We start from the raw sequence: 13,018 nt of genomic DNA, 5'->3' as shown, positions 1-13,018 counted from the left end.
ACTGCCTTAGAGAAGAAAGCTCCTCCAATACAGAGAAAGATCTTAGCCATTGTCAATCCCGTTTTGTCCTACCATAGTAAATATTGGATTCAATTTTGATTTCTCCTCTTTAACACTTTCTGAGGCCCATCAAAGTTACTAGTTCATGCAGAAAAACCCTGATTTCCAGGATCAAGGGATCTGACCTTTATTATTCTCTTCCCAGTGAAAAACAGACTTGGCCTGTTCCCTCCAGAGATCTCAGCACTCATAAGACCCCTTTTACCACAGAACGAGGGGCTAAAAAAATTGGTTGAGCTTGTTCAAACAAAGTCTCAATTTCCCATCAAGCAATTGAAAGTTGGGGTTACGTGTTGAGGTAGACTTCAGACTCTTTTAACGACATTCAGAGACATGGTTCCCCAACCAATTGGCATTCAGGAAATGTTTATCAGTTCTGACAGCCACAAGTTCCACCCTGGCCAATTTTAGCTCCTATGACTGGAAGTGACTTGAATGTTTGAAATTCTGTAAAATACAGACTAGTTTTGAAATAGAGCCACAGAACTACAATGGCATTCCGGCTTAGCTGTTCGGCAGTTTAGGTCAAAATCCTTTCTCTTCTGAACAAGTGAAAGCTTCCTTGAAAGGACTAGTGATAAATTTTCAATAAATCTGCTAGGTTGTGCGAAATGAAAGAAGAATTTTTTTTTAATGATTTATGAACCTGAGTGAAGTGATATTTTCATTGCTGTCCACTTTCCATAATTTTTCTCTTTTAAATTCCCTTTAGTGTCTTTTTAGGAAAATAGAAGAAAGGGATGAGTATCCTTTGGGGCGGGGGGGTTGCCTTCAAAATAGTGAGCACAGGACCATAAAACACATGTATCTATATATGTATATAAGCAGCATTCACTTGGAAACAACTGGTAACTCCATTTAGGTGTGTTCGTTTCAGTATCAACAGAGGAGAGGATTTTTACATTAGTGAACTTTGAAATAGCTGCTTCCTTCTTTGAGGACTTTTATAAAACTACTTTTGCATTTCTTTTTAAACTGAGGGGTGTAACTTTCTTTAATTAATTAATTAGCTAATTATTTAATTGGCTCATTCATTCACTCTTGTTTAATTATCTTATGTTTGGACTTGGCCGCATCCCATGATGCCGCAACAAGGAGCTTCAGGTCGCAGTAGGCGCCCCAGCCTTGTTTCTCCTCTGCTCCGCATCCACAGGCAAGGAGGGGGCGGGTCCTGTAACTGAGCACGTGTGGCCACATGTGCTTGACACTTCCTGTGACCCACTTTGAATTTATGCTATTTTACCTTTTAAGCACTCTTAATATTCTCAAAAGAATCTTTGAAGCAAATATTTTAATACTCATTTTAGAGAAGATATAACTGAGCTCAGAGAAGTTGAGTGACTTGTCTGAGCTCCAGCGAGAGGCAGAGCTGGCACGTGTGGCCTCCTATAAGTGACCTGGCCTCAATGGGCTTCGTCTCCTCTTGGACCCAATGGGAGGTTTCTCTGCTTCCTTCCAGCTACAATGCACCCCCCACCCCCAACACCTGTTATTATTGGTTTAAAAATGTTGAATTCATTCCATGAATTAGAGACATTGACTAAATATCAAACAGGCCAAGTAACCACGAGAAAATAAGGATCCTCGTTAAGGCCAGATCCTGTATTTGAAGTAGGAGGAAATGGAATGTAAATGCATGGGCAGAAATTCAGACAGCATGATTTACCAACAAGCTCTGATAACTCTGCTGAAGGTGTGGTCAATCTGAAGAAACAAATTATTAGAATCAACTACAGGCATTTAGGCAGGTGTTAAGGAGTACTGTGTTTTTCTGTTCAGAGCATTAGCTCCAATTTGATGTTTGGGTTTTAGATGAAGGACATCAATACCAAATACCCCCACATGCATAGCCACATAAGGGCACATTTTAATTAGTCCTCAATTGATTTTTAATCTTGCTTTTATTCCATGGCCACTTTAAAATGCTCTATTATCTCATCATGTGTAGCCTGATTTTCCCTCTTTACTTTTTTTTCCTTTCTACTCTCACTTTTCTTTTCTTCCTGTCTATTCTTTGCCCTAATTTTTCTATTATTCTTGTTCCATCACCCACTGGAAGTGAGGTTTTTTTTCCTCCAACCTTATTATTGTACCTATTTCCCCTTCTGCCTGCTTTCTAAATATCCTTCCCATTTCCCTTGTCTCCAAAGCACTAAGTGATATGGACAGGGTTTAGTCAGAACTGCCTATGGGAAAGTTGCCGCTTGGGACTCAGAAGTGGTTAGAGTTAGCAGAAGACTAGAGAGTAAGGTTTCACAGTGCTTCTGTCTCTATCTCCACATCCCTTTTGTCTGTCTCTCTTTGTCTCTCTGTATCTGTCTTGTGCACTCACACCCTCTCCATATGTATAGCTGTGAGCCATCTTCTGAGTCTTGGTGGCAAAACCACCTCTCTTCCCTAAAGTGCATATAGGCTACATGACACTCAGTTTGAATTGCAACTCTGGACTTTTTGATGTCTTCAGGTCAGGCCCATGAGTGAGGTGGGGTTAAGGAATGAGCTTTCGTGTCCTAATGTTGTCAAAGCTAATGTTCATGTAGATAGAAGTTGTGTGGTCTTCCATATAATAAAGCAGAGCAATTAAAGAAGCTGGTCATCTAGTTATCACTACAATCAGGTCATATCAAAGTATTCAACAGTGACCATAATAGCTACCTCATGGAGCTCACGTGCTATGTATCCAACACTTAGATGCTTTGCTTACAGTGTGGAAAATATTTTAATAATCCTGCCCATGGACAGGGGAACCTGGTGGGCTGCCATCTATGGGGTCACACAGAGTCAGACACGACTGAAGCAACTTAGCAGCAGCAGCAGCAGCATGGTACAAGTGTTTGTAGAGCACCAGGTATTCACAGGAGAGGGAGATCACTATGAGTAAGTAATCCTACAAACACTAGGCTTCTTTCCCAAAAGGGGAGTCATTGTCAATATCATAACCATCTCTTGTAATGCATTGGCAAGCTTAGTCAGTGTAGGGCACCATGAGGTCAACTGGGATTTCAGTGATACTGGAACACTCTTGCTTCATCTTCTCCACCCTGGCTACAAGCATCTCTGTGTCTAAGACACCTATACTCCCACTTGATGTTCAAAACACATCTGATCATCAATGATGAACCAGAAAGGTGGATACTCTCACAAGGTTGCATAGCTTGCACCTGTTAGAACAAGAGAGACTAAAGAAATGGAACTTTCTGGAGAACATGAAGAAAAATATGGAGAAAGACAGACAGAGAGACAAAGTAAGTTGCAAAAAAATCCTATCTTGCCCTGATAGGATATTGTCAGGTGTTGTCTTTGCTTTGCTGGTCTCTGGTTATGCAGTATTGGGTAAATTGCTTAAATACCCTAATGACCACTTCCCTTTCTCCTCCAGCCTCTCACCTTTGCTGACTTTCCTTTTTCCCTGGTCTAAACCTTGAATGTTGGTGTTTCACATTGTTCTGTCTTTTGGTATCATCTCTCCTCATCCTTCAGATTCTTAAATTATATCTAGTTGATCTTACCTACCTCCTTTTACTCCTGCTTTAATATTTCTGATAAAAAATCCATGTACTTGTGCAGATATATCTAAATGTTGGCACAGTTGCAGCATGCTCTTTTAGTAATTTTTTCCTACTTATTAAAAATTGGGCTGCTGGAATGGACCTGTAGGGTGTTATTTACATAAACCACAGTGCGCATAATGATTCCTGGAAATTTGCAATGTAGTAATTCAATATGTAAAGTGAATGTATGGGATTAGGCAATATTGTGTCATAGCAAAAGACTGAAATCACCTAAATATTCAGCGATTGTTGTTGTTCAGTCATTCAGTCATGTCCAACTCTTTGCAACCCCATGCACTGCAGCATGCCAGGCTTCCCTGTCCATCACCACCTCCTAGAGCTCGGTCAAACTCATGTCCATTGAGTCCGAGATGCTTTCCAACCATCTCATCCTCTGTCATCCCCTTCTCCCCCTGCCTTCAATCTTTTCCATCATCAGGGTCTTTTCCAAAGAGTCATCTCTTCATATCAGGTGGCCAAAAGATTGAAGCTTTTGTTTCAGTATCAATCCTCCCAATGAATATTCAGGATTGATTCCCTTAAGGATTGACTGGTTTGATTTCCTTGCTGTCCAAGGGACTCTCAAGAGTGTTCTCTGATACCACAGTTCAAAAGCATCAATTCTTTGGTGCTCAGCCTTCTTTATGGTCCAACTCTCACATCCATACATGACTATTGGAAAAACCATTGCTTGGACCGTATGGACATTTTTTGGCAAAGTGATGTCTCTGCTTTTTAACACACTGTCTAGGTTTGTTATAGCTTTTCTTCCAAGGAGCAAGCTTCTTTTAATTTCATAGCTGCAGTCACCATGAAATTAAATTTGGAGGGATTTTGGAGCCCAAGAAAATAAAACTGTAACTGTTTCCATTTTTTTCCCCATCTATTTGCCATGCAGTGATGGGACCAGATGCTATGATCTTAGTTTTTTGAATGTTGAGTTTTAAGCCAACTTTTTCACTCTCCTCTTTCACCTTCATCAAGAGGCTCTTTAATTTCTCCTCAATTTTTGCCACAAGAGTGGTGCCATCTGCATATCTGAGGTTATTGATATTTCTCCTGGCAATCTTGATTCCAGCTTGTGCTTCATTCAGTCCGACATTTTGCATGATATAATTTGCATATAAGTTAAATAAGCCGGGTGATAATAGACAGCCTTGACGTACTCCTTTCCAAATTTGAACTAATCCATTTTCCCATGTCTGGTTCTAACTGTTGCTTCTTGACCTACATACAGGTTTTGCAGGAGGCAGGTAAAGTGGTCTGGTATTCTCATCTCTTTAAGAATTTTCCACAGCTTGTTGTGATTCACATAGTCAAAGGCTTTCATGCAGTCAATGAAGCAGACTTTATTTTTTTGGGTTCCAAAATCTCTGCAGATGGTGACGCAGCCATGAAATTAAAACATGCTTGCTCCTTGGAAGAAAAGTTACGACCAATCTAGACAGCATATTAAAAAGCACAGACATTACTTTGCCAACAAAGGTCCATCTAGTCAAGGCTATGATTTTTCCAGTGGTCATGTATGGATGTGAGAGTTGGACTATAAAGAAAGCTGAGGGCTGAAGAATTGATGCTTTTGAACTGTAGTGTTGGAGAAGACTCTTGAGAGTCCCTTGGACAGCAAGAAGATCCACCCAGTCCATCCTAAAGGAAATCAATCCTGAATATTCATTGGAAGGACTGATGCTGAAGCTGAAACTCCAATACTTTGGCCACCTGATGTGAAGAGCTGACTCATTTGAAAAGATCCTAATGCTGGGAAAGATTGAAGGTGGGAGGAGAAGGGGACAACAGAGGATGAGAGGGTTGGATGGCATCACTGACTCAATGGACATGAATTTGAGTAAGTTCCAGTAGTTGGTGATGGACAGGGAGGCCTGGCATGTTGCAGTGCATGGGGTCTCAAAGAGTTGGATATGATTGAGTGACTGAATTGAACCGAACTGAACTGAACTGTATGGAGCAGAAGTGGTAGTTTTTCTGGAATCCCGTCACTTTTTCTATGATTCAACATATGTTGGCAGTTTGGTCTCTGGTTCCTCTGCCTTTTCTAAATCCAGCTTGTACATCTGGAAGTTCTCAATTCAGGTAAATTATGATACTTCATACTATGAAACAAAATAGACATTAAAACATTGTGATATTACAGTACAAGTGGCTGAAATTAAGAAGATTGACCATCCCAAGTGTTGCTAGGGATGTGCAACTTCCATACACTGCTGATAGGAATGGAATATAATGCATTAATGGTTCAGCAGTTACCATACATCCGCCATAGGATTTTGATACTCCACTTGTCAAATACTCTAACAGGTTGGGAATCAGTAGGTCTGTGTTAAATGCCTGGTATCCACATTTTGAAAAATTTTGCCATGTCCTCTGTTGTACACTCTTGATTAAGAGACATTGTACTTAAGCTAAACCCTGTATCACACCACCTTGCATATGATAGTTCAAGAAACATATGCAGAGAAAGAATCAAAGGCACGTGACATGGTGAGGAAAACTAGGGTTAGAGTCAAAACTTTGGATCACGTTTTGTCTCTGTTTGTTACTAGGTTGTTGTGGTGGTTGTGGTTTAGTTGCTAAGTCATGTCTGACTCTGACCCCATGGACTGTAGCCCACCAGGCTCCTCTATCCATGGGATTTCCCAGGCAAGAATACTGGATTGGGTTGCCATTTCCTTCTCCAGTGGATCTTCCCCACCCAAGGGTCAAACCTGTGTCTCCTGCATGGCAGGCAAATTCTTTACCACTGAGCCACTTGGGAAGCTCATGCCTATAACTAACCAATGACCCAAATACAATTGCTTAACCATTTAGGGCTTCAGTTTTCTTTCTGTAAACAAAAGGTGGGTAAGGCAGGTAGATCAGATCTCTTAAATCTCTTCAGCTCCATCATTCTAGGGAGAAGTGTTTATGATTCAGAATATAAAAGATTACTGTGAAATTAGGTTGAAAAATTCTCATAAATCAGGCATAGACTTTAGAGAAGAATCTTGCTTAGAGATTTTCCGCTGTATTTGAGGAATTCAGACCATCATCCCTCTCAGAAAAGGCTAGACGCATTCTGATGCATAGAATGCGTAGCATATTAGTTTGCTGGGGCTGCCATCACAAAGTAGAGTAGACCAGATGGTTTGAAGAAATTTCTTTTTGACTTGAAGAGCAGAAATATATTTTCTCATGATTCTGGAAGCTGAAAGTACAGGGTATAAGCTGGGTTGGTTTCTTCTGAGTTTCTCTCCTTGGCTTATAGAAGACCACTTTCTCCCTATGTCTTTACATAGTCCTCTCTCTGTATGGATTTATGTCCTAATTTTCTCTTTTAAGGACACCAGTCCTATTGGATGAGGACCCACTTTAATGATCTATTTTAATCTAATTACCCCTTTAAAGATTCTGTCTACAAGTACAGTCACATTCTAATAGGGGCTTCAACATCTGAATTTGGGGAGAACACAATTTAACCTCTAATAGATAGTGAATAGAGTGTCTGTGCTAATGGGAGCCTCCACCTAACGATGATGGCAGAGTCTCTCTTGGTCTGGAACTTGAAGGAACAGAAAAACATTTGCTTATAGAATGGTGATCTTAAAACATGTATCTCTTACATCCTTTGCTTTAATGCAACAAACTTCCTCTGAAGTCTCTGCTACTGATAAAAGCTGTTTCTGTACTAGAAAGCCCTTGTCCCCGTTGCTACTGGCAGTGAAAATTATACCAGCAGTGATCTGAACCATATTCCAAACTCTGGCTCAGACAGATTCTGCCCTCTGAACAGCTATATTGGAACCACAGACTTTATTTTATTCATGGGGGAAAAAAAAGAATCAATTCTATCATAAAATAAATCTTTAGAAGATTTGAAATTCATTTTTACCCAATATTGGGGTAGCAGAGAGATGAAGATGAGACCACAGAAGTTTGAAAGCATATAGAAACCTGAGAAATGATCTACAATATGTTTCCTAGATTTTTCTCATTCTATTAATATTACCAATTTTTTTTAAACTGGGGTGTCACTTAGGGTTTCTAATTTTTGTTGTGCTAAATATAGGGATTAAAAATAATAAAGGACATACTAACAACAAAAAATTTGAAGGATGTAATCTCAGACCTAAAAGAATCGTAGTCATTTAAATGGAATATCTGGATTTATTAACAAAAAAGAAAAACACCAATACAGTATACTAACGCATATATATGGAATTTAGAAAGATGGTAACAATAACCCTGTGTACGAGACAGCAAAAGAGACACTGATGTATAGAACAGTCTTATGGACTCTGTGGGAGAGGGAGAGGGTGGGAAGATTTGGGAGAATGGCATTGAAACATGTAAAATATCATGTATGAAACGAGTTGCCAGTCCAGGTTCGATGCACGATACTGGATGCTTGGGGCTGGTGCACTGGGACGACCCAGAGGGATGGTATGGGGAGGGAGGAGGAAGGAGGGTTCAGGATGGGGAACACATGTATACCTGTGGCGGATTCATTTTGATATTTGGCAAAACTAATACAATTATGTAAAGTTTAAAAATAAAAAAATTTAAAAAATAATAATAAAACAAAAAAAAAACAAAAAAAAAACACCCCCTCACTTAAACATCTTGCCTCACTCTAACAGAGCTTGGTCATGAATCAGCAGTCTGTAGACTAGTGCTTGAGAGCCTCAGTCTTTTAGATCAATGTTATTCAAACTTGAGTATGTTCAGACTTTCCACAAACCCAATTTGAGAAACATTAAAATCACAGTTAATATTATCATTTGGGGTTTTTTCTTCATGCCAACAAACTTATAGCAATTTTGGCATGGAACTCTTTTTACAGATAAGAGAGCTCAATGGAGAGGAGTCAAAAGGAATTAGGAAATATGATTGAGTGCACGTTTCTTCCCTTGGCATATTTAAATACAAAATTTGGACATTCTAGGACTTCCCTTGTAGCTCAATTGGTAAACTGCAATGCAGGAGAGCCAGGTTTGATCCCTGGGTCAGAAAGATCCCCTAGAGAAGGAAATGGCAACCCATTCCAGTATTATTGCCTGGAAAATCCCATGGACAAAGAAGCCTGACGGGCTATACCTAATGGGGTTTCTAAAGAGTCAGACAGGACTGAGTGACTAAACCACCACAGAGAGATAAAATAAGGAAAGTTATTCAAGAAGGATGGGTATTGGGCTGGTCAGGAAGCAGACCAATGGTTGATGAAGTCAAAAAGCCTGAAATCTTTTCACCCTACAATCTTCTGCTTCAGTTTCTAATCCCTTCCTTTAACCTCAAATTCTCAGTCTTGAGCAAGAGTCTCCTGGAAGGCTTGCTAAAAGGGGTTGCTGGGCCACATATGCAGTTTCTGATTTCACTGGTCGGAAGGGGGCCTAATAATTAGCATTTCTGACAAGTTCCCAGAGGATGCTGATGATGCTGGCTGGAAGGCCACACTTGGAGAACCTTTGCTCCTACACCTCTAGTAAGAAGGGTATCCCCCGTGGCCCAGTATTGAAAGCCAGAAGAGTGCAAATGTGATGATGGAGCACAATGGAGAGAAGACAGAATGCAGACCAAGAAATAGCTCAAGGCGGGTTCAGACAGATCCTTGGATTTGGAAAAATGAGCAGATTACTTTTACACAATACTTCTTAAAGTATTTGCTGTCTGCATTATGCTGGATGCTTTGAAAACAGACATTCATTATAACTTAAAAAATCAAATGACTGCATAAAAAAATCTTAATTTGAAGGCACAGAACCCAGGCACTTTAAAATTTTGTGCACACACATGATTTTCCATCAGCAGCTGTTAGGAGGATAATTAAGGATTAAGTTTTCATTTAATCATTTTCAGATATGAATATAGTACTTTCCCTCTCCCTCACCCATACCCCAAGCCATTTGAAAGATGAAAATGAACCTCTAGCTCCAGGTCTTATCTTTAGAGAACAAATAGATTTGCTTCAATTTTGTAAACTTGTTAAAGTGACTTTAGAAATATTTGATTTAGTTCATATTTCCTGAATTGTATTTTCATAGTGAATAATTGTTTTTTTTCCCCCTAAATTTTTATCAGACTTCTCATGTCCCTGAATGGGTGAAGAAATTTTATTCCATGCCTAAAAACAAGTCTTGGGAAATGGTATCTTATTGGATTCTAAGGCTCTTTGGATATTGGTGGAAGTGGGCACGAGGGGAAAATGAGGAAGTTTTATAGGAGAATCACAAAACTGGGATACTAGAAGGCACAGCTTGTCCCACAGTCTCATTTTACAGGTGGGAATCCTTGTGGTCAAGGTCCCAGCCAGGCAGTGTATTTCCTGAGACTGTAAAGCAGGTTGTTTCCTCAGAATCCTAGAGTTGTTAGCTGGGCAAACTGTCCTGTCATGCTCTTGAGGATGTTTTGACTCAACTCCTGGGATTCTGGGAGAGACACAGGAATGTGGAAAAGCTTATAAGCAACCTGAAGGCAGGCTCCGGGCACGTGTTAGTCACTCATTGTTTCCCTAAATGGAGCCAGGGACCAAGCACGTTGTAGGCCTCACACATAGTTTAATCAAATGAGCTAAGATGCTTAAAATTTGGAGAAAGACCCTGAGGGGAGGAGGAGAGTGGTGCAAATAAAAACCATTCAACTGTGCGATTTGGCCAGGATTTTGTTTCCATATTCTGTGAAACACTGAACTTCAATTTTAAGGCTTTGAAAGCTTGGAGGCAGCTGACTGGATTTTGATTTTTCTCTGAGAAGGACTCATACCGCTATATCTCTCCCTTTGAGGAGAGAAATACCCTATAGGATCTATCCCAGCAATCCAAGTGTGAATGCAGTCGGGGCCTGAGCTTTTTGCTGGGGCCTGGGTTTCTGTTCTCCTGAAGGCTGGAGTGGGCCAAGTCTTCTGCCCCAAAGAAGCCGAGGATTCTGGCAGGCTTGAGCCAGACTCGGCCAAACCAGAGGGAGGGGCTTCCTGCTGCTTCCTGGGGCAGGCCTGGAGCCGCCCACAGTTCACTTCGATTGATTCCAGCTGTGCCATGCCAGGCCGGCCAAGACTCCAGCCTTTGTAATGCTATCTGAAGGGAAAGGAGGAATCCAGAAAAGAGGCACCCTCACCTCTGTGTGTTCCCCTTGCCTCCATCTTAGCCATTTTCCTGATTCTCATTCATCACTTCCTTCTCTCTCTTTTCCCTGTTTTGCTCTCTCCTCTTTTCATTTTTGCCACACCCCTTTCTCCTTTCTGTTTTACCTAAATGCTGCGCCAGCCTCTCCCTTTTTCTCTGCATCTTCTTGCTTCTTCCTTTCTATCCCCCATCCTTCCTCCTCTTTCCCTTGGCGCCTCTCTCTCATGTTTTCTCATCCATCCCTGGCTCACGTTCCCTATAGCATCACATCACAGTTAAAGCTACAGTCTTTGCTCCTTTAAAGTAAAGAGATCTTGGTTTTGCACAGCTTAAGGCAGGATTGAGCAACACGGTACTTCGTGTGGTCTTTTGTGGCCAGAAAGGAAGAGTGTGCTTGTGTGTGTTTAGTAGCTGTGTCTGGGCTTTCATTGCCCAGCATTCAAGAGCAGATCTTAATTTGCTTGAGAATCACAGCCGAATAGTCAATTTGCTTTAAAAGACTCTTGATTTAAGCTTTCTGAGAGCTCTACCTCTGGCCGTGGTTTTGGAAAGTGATTGCCTGTCATCTCAAAATGTTAGCGTAAACAGAAGGTCTGCACAGCATCGTATGTTTATTTTCCACAGTGGCGTTTGCTAGGTCACGTGGTGGCCATTTAATTTCCACGACTGACATTCCACAGGCCTGAGATTTCGTTCCTTTGGGAGTATTTCAAATACTTGTGGTTTTAACCAAGATGAAAAAATATATATATTTAAAAGACAAACACATATGCCACCAGCCCCCAAACTTCACTCAGCGGTGTCCCTGACAGAGTCTCACGGGCAGCTCCTCTGCCCCTCAGCTCTCAGATGCCTGCAGACACAGAGAGGGTAGGAAGGCCCAGATGTCTGCTTTTCAGAGATCTTCCAAGCCTAAGCCCTTCGAATTGATTCTAGCCTTTCACACTTGACGTTTATTTCACTTTTGCATCTTGACACCTGGTTTGGTCTCACCCATTGAAGAGCTGGGAAACAGTTCTATCCAGGGTTGCCTGAACAGACGCCTATGCCTACCCCTCAAGGTCCTTGATTTTCCTGATGAAGAGGCTGATGGTAACTTCTATCTAAAATACTGATGTTAGATTTTTGACAGAGGAGAGTGGAATAAATTCTTATTGAAGGATTTGGATTGTTGGTCTCTCACTGGGTAAATAAAGGAACAGAAACAATTAAACATGGCTGCTAAGTAGGAATGAAGTGTCAAAGATGGGGCAAGCCCAAAGGCACATGTGGGCAAAAGGTAAGACTGCTTTATACCACCTCCAATTCAGCCATCCTTTTGAGCTATTTGAATTCCAGTGGAACCTGTCATCTTTCTGTGCTCTTTCAACTGCCTAGAGAGCTCCCTATAGGTATGTTTTGATGGGGTCAAGAATAGCTTTCTACACCCTGCCCCTCCTTCTCTGTGATTCCCATAAGTCCACAGTCTCATTCCCACTTAGCTTGTCTCTGCTAAGGAACTGATAATCTCTATTGAGTGAAGGTATCCTAATCATTGTAACAAAGGCCGAGTTACCAATTGTGGAACTATTATTGACAAAGATTGGGAAGTTCAAGTCCAAGAGGAATCTTTCTACCAGTTGATGACTGAAATAAGAACCTAATGATTAGCAGCTTTGACTTACCAAAACTGCTTTTCTTGACTAAGGAAAGAAAGGGGAAAAGGTTAAATCACAGATACAACATGAATTAGGGCCTTGGAATGTCACCACCAGAAGAGTCTTGAATGAAAGGTGATCAAACCTCATATATACACTACGGGGTCCCTCAAAGCCTGGGGCTGTCAATTTGTCAAACCCTTGTGAAGGCTGTATATCCTTCACATGAGCGAGTGTTGCTGTTGTCTTTTGATTACATGCTTAAATATGGAAAAATATAATTGCTTACACACTAGAGACAATAACAGAAATTAAATTTTGTTAGATCCTTACTCTCATACCTTATACACACACACTCCACCAATATTTTGATGAAGGTCACATCTTCTGAAAAGGTGACATGTAGTCAAGGTGGATCTGTGTAGAGACTGCAATGCTGACATTTTTTTTTCAAAGAAATGAAAGGTGAACATTAAGATGATCACAGTATCCAGACACATTGACCCTAAAATTATTCTATAAAGTGGCAGCTTGATTTATTAAATTAATTGTTCCAGGGATGATAGAAGAAGAAGAAGTTTTAGATAAATTCATACATAGTAGGTTGATTTAAGTTACCTAGGGAGTTATTTCTCGGAGAAGGCAATGGCATCCCACT

General features: G+C 40.8%; 1 pseudogene; it reads right to left on the bottom strand.

The window, feature by feature from the left end:
* Nucleotides 1-13,018, bottom strand: part of LOC123331110 — a 57,186-nt pseudogene that overhangs the window by 17,967 nt on the left and 26,201 nt on the right.

Source organism: Bubalus bubalis, chromosome 22 (genome assembly GCF_019923935.1).
Source record: "Bubalus bubalis isolate 160015118507 breed Murrah chromosome 22, NDDB_SH_1, whole genome shotgun sequence".
In the NCBI taxonomy this organism is placed as follows: domain Eukaryota; kingdom Metazoa; phylum Chordata; class Mammalia; order Artiodactyla; family Bovidae; genus Bubalus; species Bubalus bubalis.
Note: the sequence above shows the minus strand (reverse complement) of the source record. Positions and strands in the feature narration are given on the sequence as shown.